The sequence below is a fragment of the Ambystoma mexicanum genome, chromosome 2p (assembly GCF_040938575.1).
Source record: "Ambystoma mexicanum isolate Mex_15411 chromosome 2p, UKY_AmexF1_1, whole genome shotgun sequence".
Lineage (NCBI taxonomy): Eukaryota > Metazoa > Chordata > Amphibia > Caudata > Ambystomatidae > Ambystoma > Ambystoma mexicanum.
The window spans coordinates 556212711-556235321 of NC_090923.1; the positions used below are offsets into that span (position 1 = coordinate 556212711).

A 22611-nucleotide genomic window follows, 5' to 3' on the forward strand; every position below is an offset into this window, starting at 1 on the left:
CAACTGTCATTGGATAGGAAGGGCTTACCTGCTCTTATTAATTTACAGGTGTAGGCTGTGGTTAATGCTAAGGAATTGACCTGTTTAGTGAATGACATAGTAGAATCAAGGTAAAAACCAAGCGTTTTTACTTGCCTAGAGACCTTGATAGTATTGCCGTCTATAATGAACGCAGAGTAGTCTGGGCCTAGTTTGTTGATATTGGCCTGCGTGCCCAAGATGATCAGCTCCGTCTTGTCATCATTCAGGCAAAGACCATGAGATGCCATCCATGCCTGAATGATGAGATACACTCTATTCACCACCTCCTTGTCCTTACTATGATCCCCGTAAAGCAGGAGGAGAATCTGTGTATCATCTGCATAGTTAGTGTAGGTGATTTCTAGATGGTCCAAATCATCGAACAGAGGTTTGGTGAAGATGTTGTATAATGTAGGGGAGACACAGGAGCCCTGGGGGACTCCGCATGTGATGGGTGTTGGATCAGCTGCTGCCGAGGGGGAGAACACTCTCATAGTTCTCTCGCTCAGAAAGGATTCTATCCATCTGATGGCCTGGGTGGAGAAATGGGCAGCAGTGTCCAGATGTCTACAGAGGACCTTGTGGTCCAAAAGGTTGAAAGCAGCTGAGGGATCAAGTAAGAGGAGGAGTGCACTCTTTCCTTGATCTCTCAGTTCATCTATTTGGGTCTTTAAATCAACGAGGGCTGTTTCAGTACCATGTAGTGGACGGAAGTCAGATTGTCTAGCTCCTAGTAACTTATGTAGTTCGAGGTGTTTTTGAATCTGTGTGTAAGCCACTTTGTCCAATATCTTCAGTAAGAATGGTATTGTGGTAATCGGGCGATAATTAGTAGGGATGAGAGGGTCAAGAGTCTGCTTCTTGAGAAGCGGGAGCACCCAAGATTGTTTTAAGTTGGCAGGGATGTTGCCTGTGGAGAAGGAGGCATTAATGAGTTTGGAGATGAAAGGTGATAGATCTCTGGCAGCGGCTTTTATTATCTGTGCAGGGCAGGTATGACCTTTGCAATTGGAGGGTTTAAGGGAGAGGATGATTTTCTCTCTATTGTAGTTGTTTTGGTAAAGGAGAATGTATTAGTCTTGTTGTTGAGGGTAGCATTAGGTGATGGCTTGAGCAGATTAGGAAGGTTTAGAGAGTCTTTTTTTTAGTTGTATTTTATTTTGGAGGGTGTTTATTTTGTTAGCTAGTGCGTATTGGATATCTGTACACCAAGTTTGATCCTTGGTGCAAGTATCTGGTGTGGGAATAGGTGACTCAAGTTCTTTCAATATGGAAAAAAGTTCCTTCATACTTGAATTAGAATTGGCAATGCGGTCATTATATGAGTTCCGCTTTGCCAGGCAAACTTCATTTTTATAGTGGATAGAGGTTAGGTTGCCTTGTTTTCATCAGTTAGGCAACATTTCCAGGCAGATTCACATTTTCTCTTTGTTAGGCATAGTGCCTTAAGTTCAGGCGTGAACCATTTATTTAAGTGGGCCTTAGGTTTACTTACTAGGTTTAGTCTTAGCAGTGCACAGTGGTGGCGTGAGTTATGGTTGCTTAGCTTACCATAACTGGCGAATTTCTGAGATTTTCCGGTTTTACTTGTAACCATAACGTTCCTTTAACAAAGTTTTTTCAGTGAATTTCATGGGTTTTTACCAGTGCACGCTAATTTTCTACAATTTACTAAAATCATACCCCAATATAGAAACATTTTTGTCCAATTTACAAAGATTCACCTTAAAACTCTGCCATTTCCCATCTTCTAGCATCATTTCTAACACTTCTATATACTTTTTGCAACTTTTTCCACTGTGTTTGCATTTGTCGACGTCCGCGAACCTCTGACGTCATCGCAGACTTTTCAGACAATGTCACGTGACCGCACGCACGCGTGTGTTACGATGACGTGTTCGCGAATGTGTCCACACTTCGCGATCGGCTCCGTGCTTCACGGACAGTTCGGAACTGCACTTTCTAGTGATCTAGGTACTTTCAAGCTCAAAATGTACCCCTTGCACAGCCCCTACACCTATGCTTACTCATTATCCATTAACAATTTAGTACAGAGCACATACCGGAAGAATATTAGCAAAACCACTATTTATTTAAAAATGGCATCAGCCATTGCCATCCCTCCTCCCCAAGAGCCACCAGCAGCACCACCACCAGCTGGAGGATCTACACAACTAAAAAAGTGCAGTACTTCCAAAGACAATGAAGAGGACCAAGAGGATGAGGTAGAGGAAGTGCCTAACTCTAGCACCAAGAAAGAATCATGGGTGTGGCTGTTCTTTACTGTTGGGAATGTTGGGAATGTACCAAAGGCTAAAGCGACCAAAGTGAAATGCACTGAGTGCAACGTTGTACTCAGTCGCGGATTACCTGGACAGTACTCCTATGGGACCACCTCCATGCGCCGCCACGCAGAATCCAACCACTGCAATGCTCTCAGAAAGGCTGTTCCTTTCTTAGCAAGTAGTAGGCTGTCTTCCTGCATCTCATTGTCCTCAACCAATACTGTAACCACATAGCCTACTTCTGAGGGACACAAAATCCCACCAGCTACCTTGCAAGCAATAAAAGAGGCTGTTGATCCATATCTTTCGAAGACCACAGCCCTCTGCATATTCTGCAACACACCACTCTGCAGCAGGAGCATGAGAAACACTGCCCCCCACCTTAGATGTAACACACGTGCAACATCTTTCCCTGTCCACCTTACCATTCATATTAGTGCTTGGTGCCTCTTCCCTCATTTCCCTCCCCACTTTATGTTTTAACAACTCCTGCAAAACAAAACTAAAAACCACCATTCACAGTTAAAAAATAGAACTAAAAATGATCTTATATACTCCATCTATTTTACATTTCTCAGTAAAGTAAACAGACGTTTTCCATCATTTCCAGAGAGAACCCTATGACCATATTACCACAAGCATTTTTTTCCTTTTCAAATGTATCCAAATTTCAAAAATGTTACCACTTTACTGGTGGACTTCGCCACTTTATTCCCATTGGTAGTCCCTCGTGGTCGTGGCCACTAGCCAGATTGCCCGGGTCATGACCCGGACAATCTGACCACTGCCCATGGCCACCGGCTATACCTCAGTCACCAAAGGTATGTCACTATTTTTTGAACCTACATTATGACAGTTGTCAAAATATAAAACATGGACACATTTGCAAAACCATGCTTTCAGGTCCTTGCCAATGCTCCTTACACATAATTGCTGGAAATCCACCCATGTTTTATTTTTTTTAAAGTTTCAAAATGTACGTACATACAATAGTCAAATAATGTAGCCCCCACTTGACAAAGTCCATTCACACTTTGCAGAAACATTCATGGTTGGGTCTCTAATCCTTCAGAAAAATGTTGTCTAGATTCATCAAATGGCAACAACGTTATAAACCATCTATAAATGTTGAGACCCCACCTCTAATTTAGCCCCCTCTTGATAAAACGTCCCACTGTAGGAAGAAAAATCCTTTTCCAAGATGGCCACCATGGAAAGGGAAGGCGGGGCTCCGCACAGAGCCCCTCTTCCCTTTCCATGGCGGCCTGCAGAAGGCAAAGAGAGAACCCTATGACCTTTGAACAGATTTGGAACAGGTCAGAAACATCTTGGACACCAAGCATTTACTGGAGGCCTTTTGTGGTTTGAGGTTATTCCGTGCAGCCATTTTTTAAACTTTTGATGGAGAAGGTGGTGCCCCTTCTACAAAATAGATAGCTATAGCTCGAGTAAATTGCCAAAACTAGGTGTTTTTAGAAATGAAACAGCAGCGATTTGTTTTTCTCTTGATGTGAGAGATAGCCGCAGCGATAGTTGAGGATATCGGAAAATGAAATGCAAGAAAAAAGCCATTTGCTGGTCAAAAAACATGGAAATGCCATCACGCTAGAGGTTAGGGGGGGCCGCTAGAGGGCACCAACTGGAATTTGGGAGTTGGATAGGGGTCTAGGGACTGAGTTTGCAACACAAAGCTTTTCTGTAACCTCGCCTATACTCGTGAATAGCTGGAATCTCAAAGCAAACAGCATCACAGGGGAGGTGAGGAGGCCATCTATGGAGTGGGGGGCGGGCTGGCAGAAACGATGAGTGGTGCTTGGTGAGAGCATGGAGGAGAGAAAGCATTGTTTTGTAGGTTCCAGTCAACATGGAGGAGAATAATGCCACAATTGTATACTTTTTGCCTACCATTTCTATAAGGATTTATATATTTGAGTGACAATATTGTATGTGTACTTTTCAAGTTATCTTTATAAAGCAGAGTATTGTTGAAAACCAGACATGGGAGTGAGTAGGGGAAATGTTGCTTGGGCAAGTAAGTCATGAATATTTGGCCATGATGTGGTAAAACAGATGGCAATCCTGGACATTGCAGCAGTTATTCTCCCCTAATTGTGACTGTTCTTCAGGACACAAGTAAAGGACATGTGAGTGGACAGCAACCCTTTGGTTTTTTTGAGGTTGACAACCTTGCTTAAGTATATGGCTACCAGTTACTCAGGTTGTCATGTTCCCAGTGAAGACGCTTACCCACAAGATCACAAGCACTTGTTTTGTGTTGGGATTTTGTTATCCAGGGAATATTTCACGTCAGATTGCTGAGTTCAAAAGGTGAGGGCCTTTTATACTTTGCCAGCATATTTACTGGAACCTTTCCTCTCTCAGGTTATTTTGATGGTGGTCATTACTGTTTTGCTATTTTGTCTTGTGCACTTTCTTCTAAGGGGAAGGTCAATTGAACTACATTTGTATATTTCACTTTAAGATATATGTTCACTTACTGTGCGTGTACTCATTGGTGCCTGCTTTTGGTTTTCGTTATAGAGGCAAGAGTACCTGGGCATATGCTATTCTTGCAGCCAGTAATGTTTTTCCCTTTTCTGTGCGGCTTAAATGGAATTAGTTGGGGTTGTGTGATGTTTCACAATCATCACCTAGAGACAGGCCATAAAACAAAGGGCGTGTAGCACTCTGCTTAAAGAAAGTGTGTGATCCATGGCAAAAAATATAATCTCCTAGCGCATTGCCTAAAAACATTGTGAGTTCTCAAAGCCTGCAATCTTTTATACATAACAATACCACTGACAAAACAGGACAAAATCATTTTGTGATTGATGAACGTCTTTGAGTGATAGGTTGCAAGTGTTTTAAAATATAGAGTGGCGTGCACACCGGCCAGGGCTAGTGTTTTTGTAGCTTTGTCAAATAAACAGAGGACCTGGCCAGAGGCCATGGCTAGTGGTCTGGTAATGTTTTGCCTGTGCCCATTGCTCATGGTTGAAGGCCATGGCTAGAGTTTTGGTAGTGTTTTAAAATGGACAGTGGGCACGGCCGAAGGCCATTGCTATTGGTCTGATGGTATTGTAAAATAACCAGTAGGCACAGCCGTAGGCTGTGGCACTGGCCATGTAGAGAAAACATCTATGGAATAACAAAGCCTTGAAATTCAAGGAAGAAACTTTAGTTGTAGTGACGTTCAGGTGAGCAATACATTTTAACAAAACCTATTAAATTCAAGGGAAAAAAGTTAGTAGTAGGGACATTAAGGTGAGAACTTAACACAACAAAACCCGTGAAATTCAGGTAAAGCCACCTCAACTTCGGGCCCCCCTGTTGCACACCCTATGACCACAAGGATGACATCACAGATTACATCACTGATGACATCACTGGTGACATCACTAATGACATGATCTATGACATACACAACATTAAATGTATTACAAAATGGGATACTATTTAAAGATTACTTCTACTTTGTTCAATATGTTTTTTATTTCAATTTTTCAATTTTAACATGTTTAATCACTTCACTTACAAAAAAGGCACACACTCCCTGTCCCCCTGCCCGCCTCCCCATTCACTGCACCCTTTCAGGGGGAACACCCCAGGTGCCCCTGTCCGTTTTGCCGACCCCACCTCTGTGCTATCTTTTTCTGGGGATACCAATGACACCCCTGCCACTTGCCCATCCCCCTTGCTATCTCTGCTATCCCTACCCTTCCAATCCTAAATCTGCTTCCCGATTCCCTGAAACACCCCTGCCCATTCCTCACCTCTTCCTCCACTAGCCCAGCCCATCTTGTTCCCTTTCATTTGCCATGTATTGTGCACAGTGCGCGTTGCACTGTTTTACGTTTGAAAAGTACTCTGTAAAAGACTTGTGGCACACCACTCCTGCGACAGGCAGCAAAACGGGAGGAAACAAATGTTGGTTCTGCTGCAGGCATCCACAACAATGGAGTCTCTGGCGTATTGATTGACTCATGGGAACACACATCCCTGTCAAATCAAGTGATAGGGGACTGATGGGTGGCTAGGTTTACAGTACTGCAATTCTAGGTGACCACCAACATGGAAAAAATGGTGGAAACTATTTGGTCACAAAAAACATTAAATCTGCCCGATTTTTTTTAAAACAAATATTTTATTAGATTTTCAATTTATAACACATAGAGCAGTAATGATAAAACAGTTCGATAGAGTTCTTCCTAAGTACATTCAACAAGAATAAGCGCAACAGTAGGTCATCTCCTAAAGCCATTGAACAGTTAATAAATAATATAATATAATAATAACCTCCCCAAACATTTAGCAACCTTATTACATAGTCCGATTTGGCTTGAGATCCAATATGCAACATATAGGGGTACATTCGGGAAGTATTTTGCCCGCAACAATGGATTCTAACTTAAGGTTCCCGTTGTGAAACTTTGCAATACATTGCTTTCCCTGCTTCGTCTCCCCGTCAATGTTTTACTGAAGCGTTAATAAATTCGGACTACCTCTGAAGGCATTGTGAATGACAACTCTGTTCAACTCAATTAATTACCACCAGTGCTTAGGCCATGCTCCTTTGGTATTGTTTCGAAAAGAAATTGTGCTTTTAACCTTCTTTATATGTACAAAATCAATTTCACTTACATACGTTATATAGGATCGAGTTGTGTCTTAGTGACAGTCCATTCTAAGCCTGTTTTTCAGTCCGACATTACCATTTCGGTCTAGCTTCCATGTCTATTTTTGGTTCCAGGGCATATAAGCTATTACAGCATGGCTTTTGAGCACCTTGAACTATTATGTTCTACATTTTACTCATGTTCTTGTCTTACAGAACAGAACGTTATAGTTTGCATTACCTCCTGAGATTCCCCAATTCTCTCCTTCCCTCCCTCATCCCTCCTCTCTTGCCCCCATTTCTTTTTATTAATCCCCCCACCTCTATACAATCCTCAAACCCCTACAAGTATTATTTTATATTTCAGATTCCAGGCTTTTACCGTTTTCTTCCCTTTCTTAACCACAGTGTCTCTTTATCTTTATTTTTGAGAGAGTTCAGGTTACATGTGTGTTTCGGAACAGGCGGTGTTTGAAGAAATGGGCTTCTCTGTCCCGTACGTGTTCATGAAATGGATTCCATATAGTTAAGAATCTTAGGTATTCTCGGTGCTTATGGCGCATATCTTCTCCATAGCCATCACACCCCAGATCTTAACTCACCAGCATGCTGAGATTGGACCTTCTTTGTTTTTCCAATTTTGTGCAAGAGTCATTCTAGCTGCTAATAGTAGATGGGTGATGAGTTTAGCTGTCGCTCCTGACATCGCGTATTTCCCTTCTATAGGGACTCCTAAGAGGATTGTCTTCGGAGATCTCGGTAGATCCACCCCTGAGATGTCTTTTATGTAGCTTAGTATTTCCTTCCAGTAGGCAACTGCTTTAGGGCACGTCCACCACATGTGGAACAGGTCTCCCTTCTCCCAGCAGTTTCGCCAACAGTTTGGTGAGTAAGACTTTGCAATTTTGTGGATGCGGTTCAGGGACATATACCATCTGAGGCACATTTTGTACGCAGATTCCTTTATTGTGGTGCATCTGGAAGTGCTGTGTGCACGTGCCCATATTTGGTACCATTCCTCCTCCATTAGTGACTCTTGCATATCTATCTCCCAATTAATTTTGTATGCGAGATGATCAGTTGGCAGGTCATTGGAGAGGAGTTTGTAGAGTCTAGAGACCCCTTTCGCAGTATTGCCTTCTTGAAGCGACAGTTCTAGGCCTGATGGCGTCCTCGTGCCCGCTTTCTTCGCCGTTGGGTGTGTAATCCAGTGCCTGATTTGCGCATATCTATAGCGTTCGTTTTCCCCTATGTTGAATTTTAACTGGCAATCTGTGAAGAGCAGTGGAGCGCCGTCTTTGTACATGTCTTTCAGTTGCATCGTTTCTGCCCCTGACCAGCCCACCCAGTATCCCAGCCGGAGACCCGGTGTGAAGTCTGGATTGCCCATCAGTGGCGTATATGGACTCATTCCACCAGGAATGCGTTTCTTTTTCCGGGCTTTGTCCCAGCTTAATAAAGACCATTTCGTCATTTCTAGTAGAGCTTCTCTGTTTCGGTTTTCTTTGCTCAGGCTCAAGAGGGCTATTAGGGGGACGAATGAGACTGATTGTTCGATTCTGCACCAACCTTTATGATCCTCTGGTTTCACCCATCGCAGCATTGGTGCTAGTTGTGCCGCCATAATGTATCTGTCCATTTCTGGAACTCCCAGACCGCCCAGATGAGGGGAGCGCATTAGGATTACTTTCTGAATTCTAGGTTTCTTATTATGCCATATAAATTTAAATATTGCATCTTGCAGTTCTCGGATCTTGGCTGGTGGTATTGGCACTGGCAATGAGCTTACCACATAGAGGAGGCAGGGAGGATGGTCATTTTGACCGCTGTGATGCGGGCGAACCATGACAACTCCTGGGGGTCCCATCTGCGCAAGTCTTCCTGTAGTTGTTTCCACAGTGGCGTTATGTTTGTCTGATATAATTTGTGCGGATCGCTGGCACGATAAATTCCTAGATATTCCAGTTTTCTTTCAACCCAGCTCATCGGGAATGATCTCGCCAATGTCTTGATATCTTCTCTCTTTGCCGTTATGTTCATAGCTTTCGATTTGGAGAAATTTATGGAGAACCTCGAGACTCGTCTGAAATCCTCCAGCTGGGCTATAGCTCTGGGCATTGTATTTTTTGGGTCTCCCATGAAGAGCATGATGTCATCCGCGTATAGGGCTATTTTAAGTGAGACTTTTTCGATCTAGCCTGTTTACTTGTAGGCCCATTTACTTCAGGCACATTTGTTCTCCTTTTTTTCAACACATTTCCTCAAAGATATAATAGGTGGTTGAGTTTAGGTATTTAATTCAGGGGCATGTGGCGGGGCTGCAGGGGGCCTCCCCCTGCATTTTGTTTGCAAGGAAATGTGTTTTTTTTAAAACAAAATTACAAAACAGATGGGCCTCGTGCAAATGTTCTCGCGCAAACATCATAGAACTAGACTTTTTTGAGTAGATTGAACTTAATCACTTCTGAGGACTCTGACTTTTACAGTTAATGATTTGCCCAGGATCACAAACTTTGTTTAAGCATCAAAGCCAATATTTTAACAAAGCTTCTCTTCAGGCATGTGACCACATATCATCTGAGCATATCATATACCTGAATCCAAGACCAGTGCAAGCATTAGGTCAATGAGGCTGGTGCCTAGAACACCAGCCAGCAGGGGGCACTAAAATGCAGGTTTACCCTCTGCTGTCATAAAAAGTAAACAAAATAAGAAGTAAACAAAATGGTAAATCAGATCTTGAGTGGAAACAGCCCCTTCCTCAAATATTGGGCGCCCTCCTGCAAACCACAGTGCACAAGACTCAGCATTAGAAGCAGTGCTGCTTTCTGTTGACACTTCTGTTTGGACTGTACCACCACAGGGTCTAGGGAAAACAAGGGGGCTTGGCAGGAAAAAATCTTGTCACAACAGTATGGTCAGGGCTGTTGGCAGTCTTCAATGACCGCCGCACCATGAGCCCCCCACGCCCCCAGACACAAGACACGGAGACTCTGCGCTGTTCTTGCGGGCTCCCCGGTAGCTCTGAGGCCGCCGGGAACACCCCGTTTATTTATACCCGCATGCGACGGAGTGAACGTCACTGTATCGCGTGAGCGCCCTTAAAGGGCCAGCGCAACACTCCTCCTTTTCCATAACAACAAAACTGAAAAGAGAGGATCTAAACTAACACACATTAAAAGCACACATTAACAAAACCCAACTGTCCCCCGTTTATTAGTGCCCACCCCAGATCCCCAGATGGAACCCCACATAAACAGGATTACAGTCTTTACCACGCCGCACCGCCTTCTTAGTCTGTCACATAGTCCGTAAAACGGGCAGGTTTCCCACGCCCTGTTCTCAGGGGGTACCTCCTGCCTGTCTCTCTCTAGCCGGTTTCCCTTCGCTTGGCCCACTGCGGGCCGGAGACTCCACTTGGGAGGAACAACCCCCCCTTCATCCAGTGCTTGCTCTGGGTCCATGTCCTCCATAGAGTCTGCTCTTGGCTCACCCAGTCTCTTAAAGAAGCTGGCGTTTCTGGTAATAGATGGTGTTCCGTTGGACGTGGTCACCATCGATCCCTTGACCGCCACCACATCCAACGGAGACGGTTCATATGTGAGAGACAGCTTGCCCTGCGGGTGGCGATTCCTCACTAGTACTTCATCGCCCGGGGCAATCCTTGGCAGTCTTAAACCTCTTCTGTTGTTTTCCATTTCTGTCCTCGCCCTTCTTTCTTCCTCTGCCTGTTCATTATTGATGACAGCCGGCTCTCGCTTTCCCACCTCCAGTATTATGTCCCTCAGGCATCGCTGAAACAGTGCCTCTGCTGGTGACACACCCGTGGACGAGTGTGGTGTGGTCCGATATCCCCATAGGAACACATACAGTGCCCTTTGCAGGCACTGTCCCTTTCCTTGCGCGATCCTGAACACCTTATTCAGCGTGCGCATCATGCGTTCTGCCTCCCCATTTGCCCGAGGCCATAACGGGTTGACCTTCCTATGATGGATGGCATAGTCCTTCATGAGGTCCGCAAAGCTGTCTCCTTGGAAAGGGGCTCCATTGTCGGAGCACAAGATCGTGGGCAGTCCATGGGTGGCACAAATCTTCTCCAGTGCCACCACGACCTTGTCAAAGGCCACCGACTTCACAAACTCTACCTCCGGATATCGGGACCATTCGTCCACTACTACTAGGAAGTGGGTGCCTCTTGTTGTGGATCCAAATTCGGCATGAACCACTTCCCATGGCCTTGTCCCACAGAGCATGGTCTCGATGGACAGCTCACATTGTGCTGGCGAGGCTGCCTGGCACCACACACAGGATGCCACAAACTCTTTCACTCTTCTTTCCAGTTCCGGGAACCACACCTTTTGCCTGAGGCGAACTTTTCTTTTGGGAGCTCCTTGGTGCCATTGGTGCGCCAGAGTGATTATTTGTTGAACTCTGGCATGGGGGACCACAATCTTGTCTCTCCTTAGCAGCAGGCCTGAGTCCGAGAATGTCAGTTCCTCACGCACCCTCCAGAGCTGCTCTAACGCCACCTTTGCCTCCTTTGTTCTCCGGCCTAAGGCTTGCAGCACAGTCTTCCAGACTCCCTGTTCCATTGCCGTTCTCAGGTTTCCAAAGCACTCACCACTCTTTGATGCGTGTTCTAGTTCTTCCACCTGCATCGAGTTTGGGGTGGCTGTTTCTATCACCAGCCGAACGTGCTCCTCTGCCTCCTCTGTGCCTGTGGACGGTTGGGAACCCCCTCTCGGGTGCCTGGAGACGTAGTAGGCCACGTTGTTGCTCCCGGGGCGGTAGATCAGTGACATTCCATACTCGAGGAGCGCCACCATCCAGCGCTCTATCCTCACTGGTGGTTTGGATGAGGATTCAGCCATTATGGGAAGCAGGGGCTTGTGGTCTGTGATTACAGTGACTGGTCTTGCCAAGATGTATAGGTGGAAGTGTCTGCAGCCCCACAGCACAACCAGTGGTTCGCACTCGATTTGCGAGTATCGCTGCTCGGTTTTGGAGAGCACCTTACTGGCATAGGCTATCGGGCGGACCGCCTGGTCATTCCCGACTTGCGTGAGCACCGCCCCCAGGCTGTAGGGGCTAGCATCCACAATGATCTCAGTCTGTAGCCCTTGGTCAAAAAATGCCATGGTATCATCAGCAGCAAGGGCGCCCTTGATGTCGTCAAAGGCCGCCTGCTCGAGCGGCCCCCAATGCCATGTAGTGTCCTTCTTCGTGAGGGTCCTCAACGGCTCGGAGCGGGGTGCCAGGTTCCGGATGAAGCGGCCACAATACGTGAACATGCCCAGAAAGCTTCTCACCTCGGCTACATTCTCTGGTGGCCTTGCCTCCTTTATGTCTCTCACCTTGCGCAGATCAGATGACACGCCATCCGCCTTAAAGACAAAATCAGAAGAACTCAATTGTTGTTTTGAGAAACTCGCACTTGTCCCTATGCAAAGTGAGTCCCAGTGAGCGTAGGCTCTCGAATGTATTAGCCAGGCATGCTAGGTGTTCGGCCTCCAATCTCGCAAACACCAGGATATCATTGCTGATGTTGAGGACTACCTCCAGGTCCGCCAGTGACCCTCTGATGATGTTCTGGAACACCTCAGCCACTGAGGAGACCCCAAAACTCAATCTTTTATACCTGTACAGCCCCCGGTGCATGGTGAATGTTGCTTTATATAGCGTGATTCTGGGTGCAGGACCACCTGATGGTACCCAGCTCTGAGGTCCAGCTTGGAGAAGAACCTCGCCACCTGTAGTTCCGTTATGATATTGTCAATGGTGGGGGTTACGTGCCGTTCCCGCTTCATTGCCTTATTGGGGAGGCGGATATCCACGCAAATTCTCACTGCATCGGGTTGCTTGGGCTTGCAGGCGATTACATGGGAGGCAACCACGGGGTCGGGCCCTCCACCTTTTCGATGTTATCTAACCCCACAAGGTTGTCCAGTTCCTGATCCACCAGGTCTCTGAGGTGGAAGGGCACTCGCCGATGTTTGAGCGCCACCGGTTGAATGGACTCATCTATATGTAGCCATACAGGTTCACCCGCCATCTGTCCAATGCCTTCAAACAGAGGAGCATGCTTGCCCAGTAATACCTGTATGTCGTCCAGGTATACCGAGTATGCAAATGTCATGATACCAAGGGCCTCTGCCGCAGCAGAGCACAGCATGGTGTTGTTGCTCATCGGTGTACTGTAGAACCTGGCCCGGACTGATGTGTTCCCATACTTAATGCTTGCCACAAACGCACCATCGAGGGGAATAAGCTGTTCACCCCCAAAAGTGAAGATGCGCACCTTTGGCGCAGCCAGGACCAGCAGGGATTGCATGGCGTCATAGTGTTCCCTGGCCATTACATTAACTGACGCAGCAGTGTCCACCAGCTTCGGTATTGAGTCCCCATTCACCAGCACATTACACCTGGGATGTCGCTTGGAGTTGGCTCTTAGGTCACCCACACGGGACACGAAGAACACGTTTTCTTTATCTTCTTCTTCTTTGTCACCCTCAGGAGGGGTGCCATCGTCCCCTTGGTCCACTTGTGCCACGTTTGATGACCTCTGGGGGCCGAAGAAGCCAGCCCGGACAGGCCCTCTTAGGACCACTATGGGAGTCATGGCCCTACACATCCGGGCATAGTGGTCAGCACCCCCACACCGGCCACACGTTTTTCCAATAGCTGGGCATTCTGCTGGGTGTGGGAGATAGTATCCGCATTTCAGACATGAACTGTTCACTGCTTGTCCTCTTGGTCCTTGGACACCCGCCGGGCGTATGGAACCACGGCCTCTGCCAACTGCGCAGATGTCATCCGCTTTGTTGGGGCGCACTCCGGCCTCCATTCTGGTTGCACGCAGTTCAGAGACCTCATGGCACCTTCCCAGTTCTAGAATGCGGGGGAAGGGTGACGCCCGGCTCGCGCAGGATTTGATGGCGCAGTTTGCCAGACACACACCCCTGGATGAGTTGGTTTTGTATCATGGTGTCTGGGTCATTCCATGCACATGGCACTGCAAGTCTGCGCAGCCTCCCATAGAACACGTCCAGAGTCTTATCATCCTTTTGGCGTGCAGCCCCCATCAGGAAACGTTCATAATCTGCATTCCATTCGCCATGGGCAGAAAATGATTGTGGAGCACATCCTTGGCTGCTGTATATGACCCATCCGCTGGTTGCAGCGACAGGAATATTTCATGTACCGCAGGGCCTGCACAATATAGGAGGATGGCCAACTTACTGTCATCACTAGTCTCCATTGTGGCCCTGAATTACATCTCTAATCTGTCCATCCACATCTTCCACCTTAGCCCCAGACTCGATGGAGTGCCCGAGACATCAAACTCAGGCATTGGCTGTAGGGTGCCAGGTGGCTTGGGTAACAGTCTTGATGGTAGGATGGGTGGCTGCTGTGGGGCTGCTGCAGGAGCGCCTGGCTGTTGGGCAGCGGCCACAGCTTGTCCTTGGCTCATGGTGGCACGCGCACAGGCACCCGAGGGATGTAAAGAAAATGGGGGCGCAACTCACCACCATACCAATCAGTATTCCTCTGTAGTAGATGGTCATGGATGTGGCCACTGGCAAACCCACAGATGTCAAAGTTCCTCAGGTGCAGTAAGGCATGAGCAGTTCTACAATGTAGCAGATCAGGTAGCCAGGCAAAGTAGAGGATCCAAAAATTGAGCAGGGTGGGCCCCAAAGTATAAACACAGCAGGCCTTCCTTGGTTCCACACCCAAACACTCGGTGAAAAACAGTGAAACAGCGAAGAAATCACTATGAAAATGGCATGTGCTGCTTCTAGTAGCTATCCGCCACTGGATTGTCCAAATATTATGCTTGGATGGCTCACCGTCGCTTCGTCATGAAGCCGTGACCTCCCAGGGCCTATTGTGCGAAATGGCCGCCGACCGCGTATGTCACTCCCGTCTCCGTGGCATATTTCGGAAGGTGCGCCTCACATCTGATCATTGCGCACATTTCAAAAATCACTGCCTGTCCTGGGTGAGTATTCCGACGCTCGTCGCCACTGTTGGCAGTCTTCAATGACCAATCGCACCGTGAGCCCCCCACTTCCCCAGACACAAGACACGGAGACTCTGTGCTGTTCATGTGGGCCCCCAGGTGGCTCTGAGGCCGCCGGGAATGCCCCGTTTATTTATACCCGCACGCAACGAGTGAACGTCACTCCGCTGTGTGCGCGCCCTTAAAGGGCCAGCGCCACAAGGGCCAGGTGACTCACCCAAGTTAGGTCAAAGGTCCAGTAACTTTCCTACACCTATGAGCTCTGGAGGCAAACCATGTTCCAGCCAAGCCAAACAGACAACTCACAAGTAAGGCCTAAAGGGTGAGAAGGGAAGCAGGAGGAAGTTGGGAGTCTCCTGGAGATACAGCAACAGGGACCCAAATGCCTTTGGCCTCAGACGATTGGAACGAGATGGTGTGAAGTGTAATTGCAGCACATATGCTTTAAAGACTTTCATTAGCCTAAAAACGTTGTTTAATTGATACGTCATAACTTTTGAAGCAATGTGGACCTGGGTGCCTCTGATGTACTGACTCAAACGTTGCATCTGCTCTCGTACCAAAGTATATTCATTCGTTAAGTTTTCAACATTATTGGCGGAGTAAATAGACGATTTGGGGCGCAGGAAGTATTTCAAGTTGTAATACTTTTAATGTCTGTGTAAATTCATGAGTGTGAGCATATTCTGGCATTTTCTAGAGGGTAGTGCGGAAAAGCTGCTCAATTGATTTGACACTTTATAGAGTGTCTAAATGAAACACAACTATGTACTTTTTCTTGGATAACTTTCCAAGCAATGCTGCACCACACTCTTCAGGGAGAGTCACGCATGTTCATCCAGTGTCGATGACACAGCCAAAATAAGCCACAGAATATGTGCATGTTAATGCAAATGTGCAGCGCTCCACCTCTTATAGTTTTAATGTGTGTCATGTGATGTTAATATGCTGGGCCAACATTAAACTTACATTGAAATGCATTCGTTTAAAAAAATAATTTGGAGGGAAGTTTAAGTAAATAGGTCATTTGATTATGGAAATATGGTCACTTCAAGTCGAGGCCGAAGCAACTAATAAGCTATGGGGCTGACAGCAAATGATAGAGGTCCTGACGGCACTTTGCCTATAGTACTGTCATACATCACAGGACCACTTGCGCTCCATCTGAGTCTGCCTGCCCTGCAGTGTGCCCACGTGCCCATAGCTCAACCAGGACAGCCTGGTGTTGGCTGGCAGGCCCTCAGCAGCCACATCACCCTCCACATATCCCTCTGCATACCCATCATCCTCCATATATCCATCTGCATACACATCATCCTCCAAATATCCCTCTGCATACACATCACCCTCCACAAATCCCTCTGCATACCCATCATCCTCCACATATCCCTCTGCACACACATCACCCTCCACATATCCCTCTGCATACCCATCACCCTCCACATAGCCCTCTGCACACACATCACCCTCCACATATCCCTCTGCATACCCATCATCCTCCCCATATCCCTCTGCACACACATCACCCTCCACATATCCCTCTGCATACCCATCATCCTCCACATATCCCTCTGCACACACATCACCCTCCACATATCCCTCTGCATACCCATCACCCTCCACATATCCCTCTGCACATACATCACCCTCCACATATCCCTCTGCATACCCATCATGCTCCACATATCCCTCTGCACACACATCACCCTCCACATATCCCTCTGCATACCCATCATGCTCCACATATCCCTCTGCACACACATCACCCTCCACATATCCCTCTGCATACCCATCAGCCTCCACATATCCCTCTGCACACACATCACCCTCCACATATCCCTCTGCATACCCATCATGCTCCACATATCCCTCTGCACACACATCACCCTCCACATATCCCTCTGCATACCCATCATCCTCCACATATCCCTCTGCACACACATCACCCTCCACATATCTCTCTGCATACACATCACCCTCCACATATCCCTCTGCATACCCATCATCCACCACATATCCCTCTGCATACACATCAAGCTCCACATATCCCTCTGCATACATATCATCCTCCACATATCCCTCTGCACACACATCACCCTCCACATATCCCTCTGCATACATATCATCCTCCACATATCCCTCTGCACACACATCACCCTCCACATATCCCTCTGCATACCCATCATGCTCCACATATCCCTCTGCACACACATCACCCTCCACATATCCCTCTGCATACCCATCATGCTCCACATATCCCTCTGCACACACATCACCCTCCACATATCCCTCTTCATACCCATCATCCTCCACATATCCCTCTGCACACACATCACCCTCCACATATCCCTCTGCATACCCATCATCCTCCACATATCCCTCTGCACACACATCACCCTCCACATATCTCTCTGCATACACATCACCCTCCACATATCCCTCTGCATACCCATCATCCTCCACATATCCCTCTGCATACACATCACCCTCCACATATCCCTCTGCATACACATCATCCTCCACATATTCCTCTGCACACACATCACCCTCCACATATCCCTCTGCATACCCATCATGCTCCACATATCCCTCTGCACACACATCACCCTCCACATATCCCTCTGCATACCCATCATGCTCCACATATCCCTCTGCACACACATCACCCTCCACATATCCCTCTGCATACCCATCAGCCTCCACATATCCCTCTGCACACACATCACCCTCCACATATCCCTCTGCATACCCATCATCCTCCACATATCCCTCTGCACACACATCACCCTCCACATATCTCTCTGCATACACATCACCCTCCACATATCCCTCTGCATACCCATCATCCTCCACATATCCCTCTGCATACCCATCATCCTCCACATATCCCTCTGCATACACATCACCCTCCACATATCCCTCTGCATACACTTCATCCTCCACATATTCCTCTGCATACACATCACCCTCCACATATCCCTCTGCATACCCATCATGCTCCACTTCCAAACACCTCTGGACATCCACTTTACCCGACCTCCACCAGTACTTAACACTTTACCACAGTACAGACCTACATTTTGTCATTCCCATTGGGTAGTCAATAGGGAGGGCCTAGAAGCAGTCAACCCCGCCCCCAGCTGGCACCACCACCCCCGACGCAATAGATGTATATTGTGGCATTCTTGCTACAGTCCAGCATATCAGAAAGGACTCATGGCGGTCACCAGCACCACATGGTCCTGTAACTGGTAGAGGGGTATTTTATAAATGTCCCCTAGCATGACAAAAATGAACTCCTATGAGCTGCATTTCATACAATCAGAGGGCTCCACATGGGGCAATAACAGGTGGTATGGAGCCAGAATCTGAACCATCTGAGGCAGGGCACAAGTCCTTAGAAAGCGAGGGGGACTCATTAAAATATGCAATAAGGGATATCAAGGAAGTGAACTATCCTTAAAGTGAAATATGCACATTTCATCCAATTGGCCTATCAAAAGCGAAGAAAGTGCATAGTCAAACAAGCGTGTTTTTCTTGAAGAAAATGACCAAAGAAAGATGATTTCCCTATAATCTTGCTGGCAAATTATAAAAGGTGTGCAACTTTTAAAACCGAAAATCTGGTGTGATATATTCCCTGTTGGACAAATAACAATATGGGACATGTTACACGGGTTCTGATCAATGTGCACTGTGGTGTGGTGAATAGTGTCTGGCCCATTGAGCACACAGGCACACTTGATTATTTTGACTACTAGCCTCAAAAAAGCCTAAAGGGGACTGGGTCAACCCTTTGAAAAACGTGGGCGGACACCATGCACCCGCGTGTACGCTCTCCGTGTGCATTGATCTGAGGGGCTATGTGCACACCCCAGCTTTCCTTTCACTTGCGTGCTCCTGACTCGCTTGGCATCCGCTCTCTGCAGCTGCTCCTTTCCACCCTGTCTTCTTGTGCCGGTTGCTCCCTCTAAATGTCCACCATGGAAATAGAAAGGGGGATGCTTTTTATATGAATTAGCAAACTTCCGGTTTACATGGCACTCATATTATGTTCTCAATGAGTGAAACGTATTTGTGCTCCAAGTGCGTACGTATTCAAAAGAAAAACTTTAAAGAATTGTGGAAAAAGCCCCTCAGCGATGTATAACCACCTCGGCAGGTCATGGTGCCAGAAACCTTGAAGAAGACCATTGCTTTACTCTAGGCTTTAAATGGACCTATTTGCCTTGAACAGACAGTAGTGGGGCTCATTACGGGTTTGCTGGTAATCCGCCAGTAATTCCGGTGGGTACCGGCAAACCCGCCTTACCTTTACCAGCACCCGATATCCCGGTATTACAGGTGCCCGGAATGGTGGTAAATTCCCATTCCAGGGTGTCCCACAGGCAATCATTTGCCGGTAGGTGCCTGATATTATTTTATTTATTTTTTTCCTTCTCGCTCCGCACTCTCCTTTTGTTCCCCCTTCCATGCACTTCTCCCCCTTCTCCCTCTACCCTGCACTGGCACGTTCTCAATGTCACTGGACCTAGTAAGATCGTTGTTTTTGTTCTCCCCTGTTCCCTTTCCCTGCCTGGTCGCGCTCTGAAACACTTGTGTATGAGCGCGATAGAAATAAAATATCAATCAATCAAAACTACCAGTAGGTGAGGCCTGCCAGTGGATACAAGGCCCTACCGGCAAACTCAGGGTGTGCCGATTTAATTTTTTTAAAAAAGGCCATTTCTACCAGACCGGCACACTCATAATGAGCCTAGGTATGCCTTCTCTGGTAGGAGATAAGGCTATGGTAACCTTATTTCCAGCATGAAGTCCCTCCTTCATATGTCACATAGAAAGCATCCTATTTTGGAGAGTGGGTCACCGCGGACAATCTCCTGCCATAACTGTGACAGGCTCACCTAAGCTCATGGGAGTTATTTTAAGAGTAGGAGGGTTGTGAAGGAATTGCCCACACCAACTTTTGTGGGACTGCAAAATGACGCGTCCCAAAGTTTTTGGTGATTCTCTTTCTGATGCTAAAACGTGGTTGTGGACCCTCCTGAGAGGGAACCTACCCATAGAACAGGTTATTTGGCCATGTTCGTTCTTGGTAGAGGGGCTCCCAGACTTGGTGCAGATATGTTTCGAGACTTGGGGTTTCACCCTAAATTACCGGGGGTAATCCAGTCATGGACCCCTTGCTAACTGTGTTTAGAGAGGCACGGCTTTGCTTCACTGATGAGGCCCATAAAGGCTGAAACATGTGTCTGGGGTTGCTGTTTGTACTCTTGTTGAGAGGAGACTTGAATAGGATTTTGGTACTGGACTGCCCTTCTGGGTGGGACAAAGACTGATGTGTAAATGGATATTTCTCCTCTGTGAAAGGTACGGTGAGCTAAAACGTGGTTGTAGACCCTCCTGAGTGGGAACCTACCCATAGAACAGGCTATTTGGCTGTGTTCGTTCTTGGTAGAGGGGTTCCTAGACCTGTTGCATATATCTGTCTGATGTGTTCCCAGTCACTCATGCACCATTGCCTCTGTGGGACACGGGAGAGGCAGAGACTGAAAACAAAGTATAACTTGTAAACTCGTTCACCCCTTGAAAGGCGGCTGCCTCACTGTTTTGCAGTTCTCCATCTCTTGATGGGTGGCTACTGCACTATTTTGCGGTTCTCCACCACTTGATGTGTGTCTACTGCACTGTTTCACAGTCTTGTAATTCCCACAACTAAGTGTGCTAGACGGCAGTCCTTATCTGAGTATTGCTAATGTATCTGAGTATTGCTAATGGGGACTGAAACGCTTTTTAAAGAAGGGAATCTCAACCTGTTTTATGTACTCATTGGAAAAGACACCTTTGACATGAAAAAAAATCAGGTGTGTGTATTTCCCATTTGTTTAACATGTGTATAATTGTGTACTATCAATAAGCGACATGCTCCAATTATATGTCATTACACCTCTATATTGTGCACATCACACCCTATATGGCAAATGTACATTTTATGTTCGAAGGCTTTTTTTTCCTTGTGGTATTACAAATACATACTTTAATCAACAATCTCAAAGACCCTACGATTTGCCTTTGACTTTGCCGTTGTTTCCTAAAATCGAGCGTGTCCTGCTGTGATTCTCAGAATTTTCCATTCATTCCCGTGAGGTCATGATGCCTCATTGCTCAGGGGCAACGTGCACGCCTTCCAAGCAAGACGACACGGAGCACCACAGGTTCGATCCCCGGTTCCGCGCTTAAAAACCTCTGGGTATTAAGCGCGTTACAAATAACCTATAATATCATATCATGCTGCTCCAGTCAGGGCACGAGTTGCCCCCCACTCACTTGTCAGCGGGCAGTGCACATTGGTGGTGTACCTTGTGCGTGGCAAAATTACCGCCGGCGGGACGAAATCAGTGAAATGCACGTACCTTGTATTTCAAGTTCACCTTTTATCGTTGCAAAATGGGATTCTGGGCGCTACAAAAGCCAAAAGATGATTAATCCGGCCTAAAAAGACACGGGGGCAAGTGACTGATTGCACGCGTTTCGTCACCCGCTTCGTGCGCTCTTTTCACGTTTGCCCGGCGCTATATACTGTGTTTCAGCAACAGCAAATGTCCGTAAAAGTTGACCCGAATTTGCGCTTCTTTCTACATTTCATTCAGAAACTGCATGCAAGCAAACCCACCCCTCCTCTGCCGCACCCCTCAGACTATCGTGCCCAAAATGGTGTTGCCATGTACCCCTCACCCCAACAACTTCTCGGGGCAAATGCCTTCTCTGACGGAGGTGTCAGGTGGCTCTGCCTCGGACTGGCATGGGATGTTCCAAATACATTATTATAATAAATAGTATTAATGTTAGAAGCACTACTACTAAACTTGCCACCCAGGCAGCCGAGACCTCCACCACAAACAACCCCATGTGTGTCATGTTAGGTGGGCAAAGGTGCTTACCCCCTGCCCCCACCCCCCGCCCCAACTTCTGTAGCACACCATTTTGTCCAACTCATTTGGCAGAGACCCTTTAATTTAGACGTCATGACCCACGCCCCCCAACATTTTCAGCAACGCAACTCCACTGCCCACCCCAGCCCTCCATCCGCACGGGAGCTGCGAGTGCCCTGCTCACCTGGGGTGCCCTTTCAGTCCGGCACGCTGCAGAACTGCCCCCGTCACGGACAGGTGGGAGCCGGCCGTGGGGAATCCTCGGAGACCCGCCGAGCAGGGGCTCCTCTGCTCTCCCCTGAGGCCGCAGTGCCCGCCAGCCTTCCGTCACTCCCGATCCCTATTCTTTGCCGCCGCACGTGCTTCCCATTCACTCTCCCCTCTCTCTCTCCTTTGGCGGCACGCGTGCGTGTGCTATCCCTTTCACTTTCCTCCCGTGGCGCGTTCCTAGCCCATCTTTCCTACTTTGCATATTCCCCTCTGGTTCGCATCTCGCTGGATCTCCTCTGTACTCTCCTCTCCTGCCTCGTGCTCGCTCCTCCCCCGTGCCTCATGGTCTTTGCCCCCTCTTGACTAGCCCTACCTTCCTCTTCCCTGACCCTCCCATCACTCTCCTTCTGTTGCTCCCTGGAAGCAGCATGGTGCGCTGCGAAGACTCCATGCGAAGCGCATGGCCTGCCCCTCACTACCATCCAGTGCCTGACCTCCACAGTCCCCTCATTTCCATGGAGACAT

At 47.5% G+C, this 22611-nt stretch overlaps 1 protein-coding gene across 1 annotated transcript in view; it reads right to left on the bottom strand.

Moving 5' to 3' along the window:
• GPR62 (G protein-coupled receptor 62) overlaps positions 1-22376 on the bottom strand; it is a 66546-nt gene extending 44170 nt beyond the window's left edge. Inside the window, exon 1 of the mRNA XM_069643034.1 lies at positions 22061-22376. The gene's annotated coding sequence lies outside the window, so the exon portion shown is untranslated. The remainder of the gene's footprint in view (positions 1-22060) is intronic.
• Positions 22377-22611: the final 235 nt, after the last annotated feature.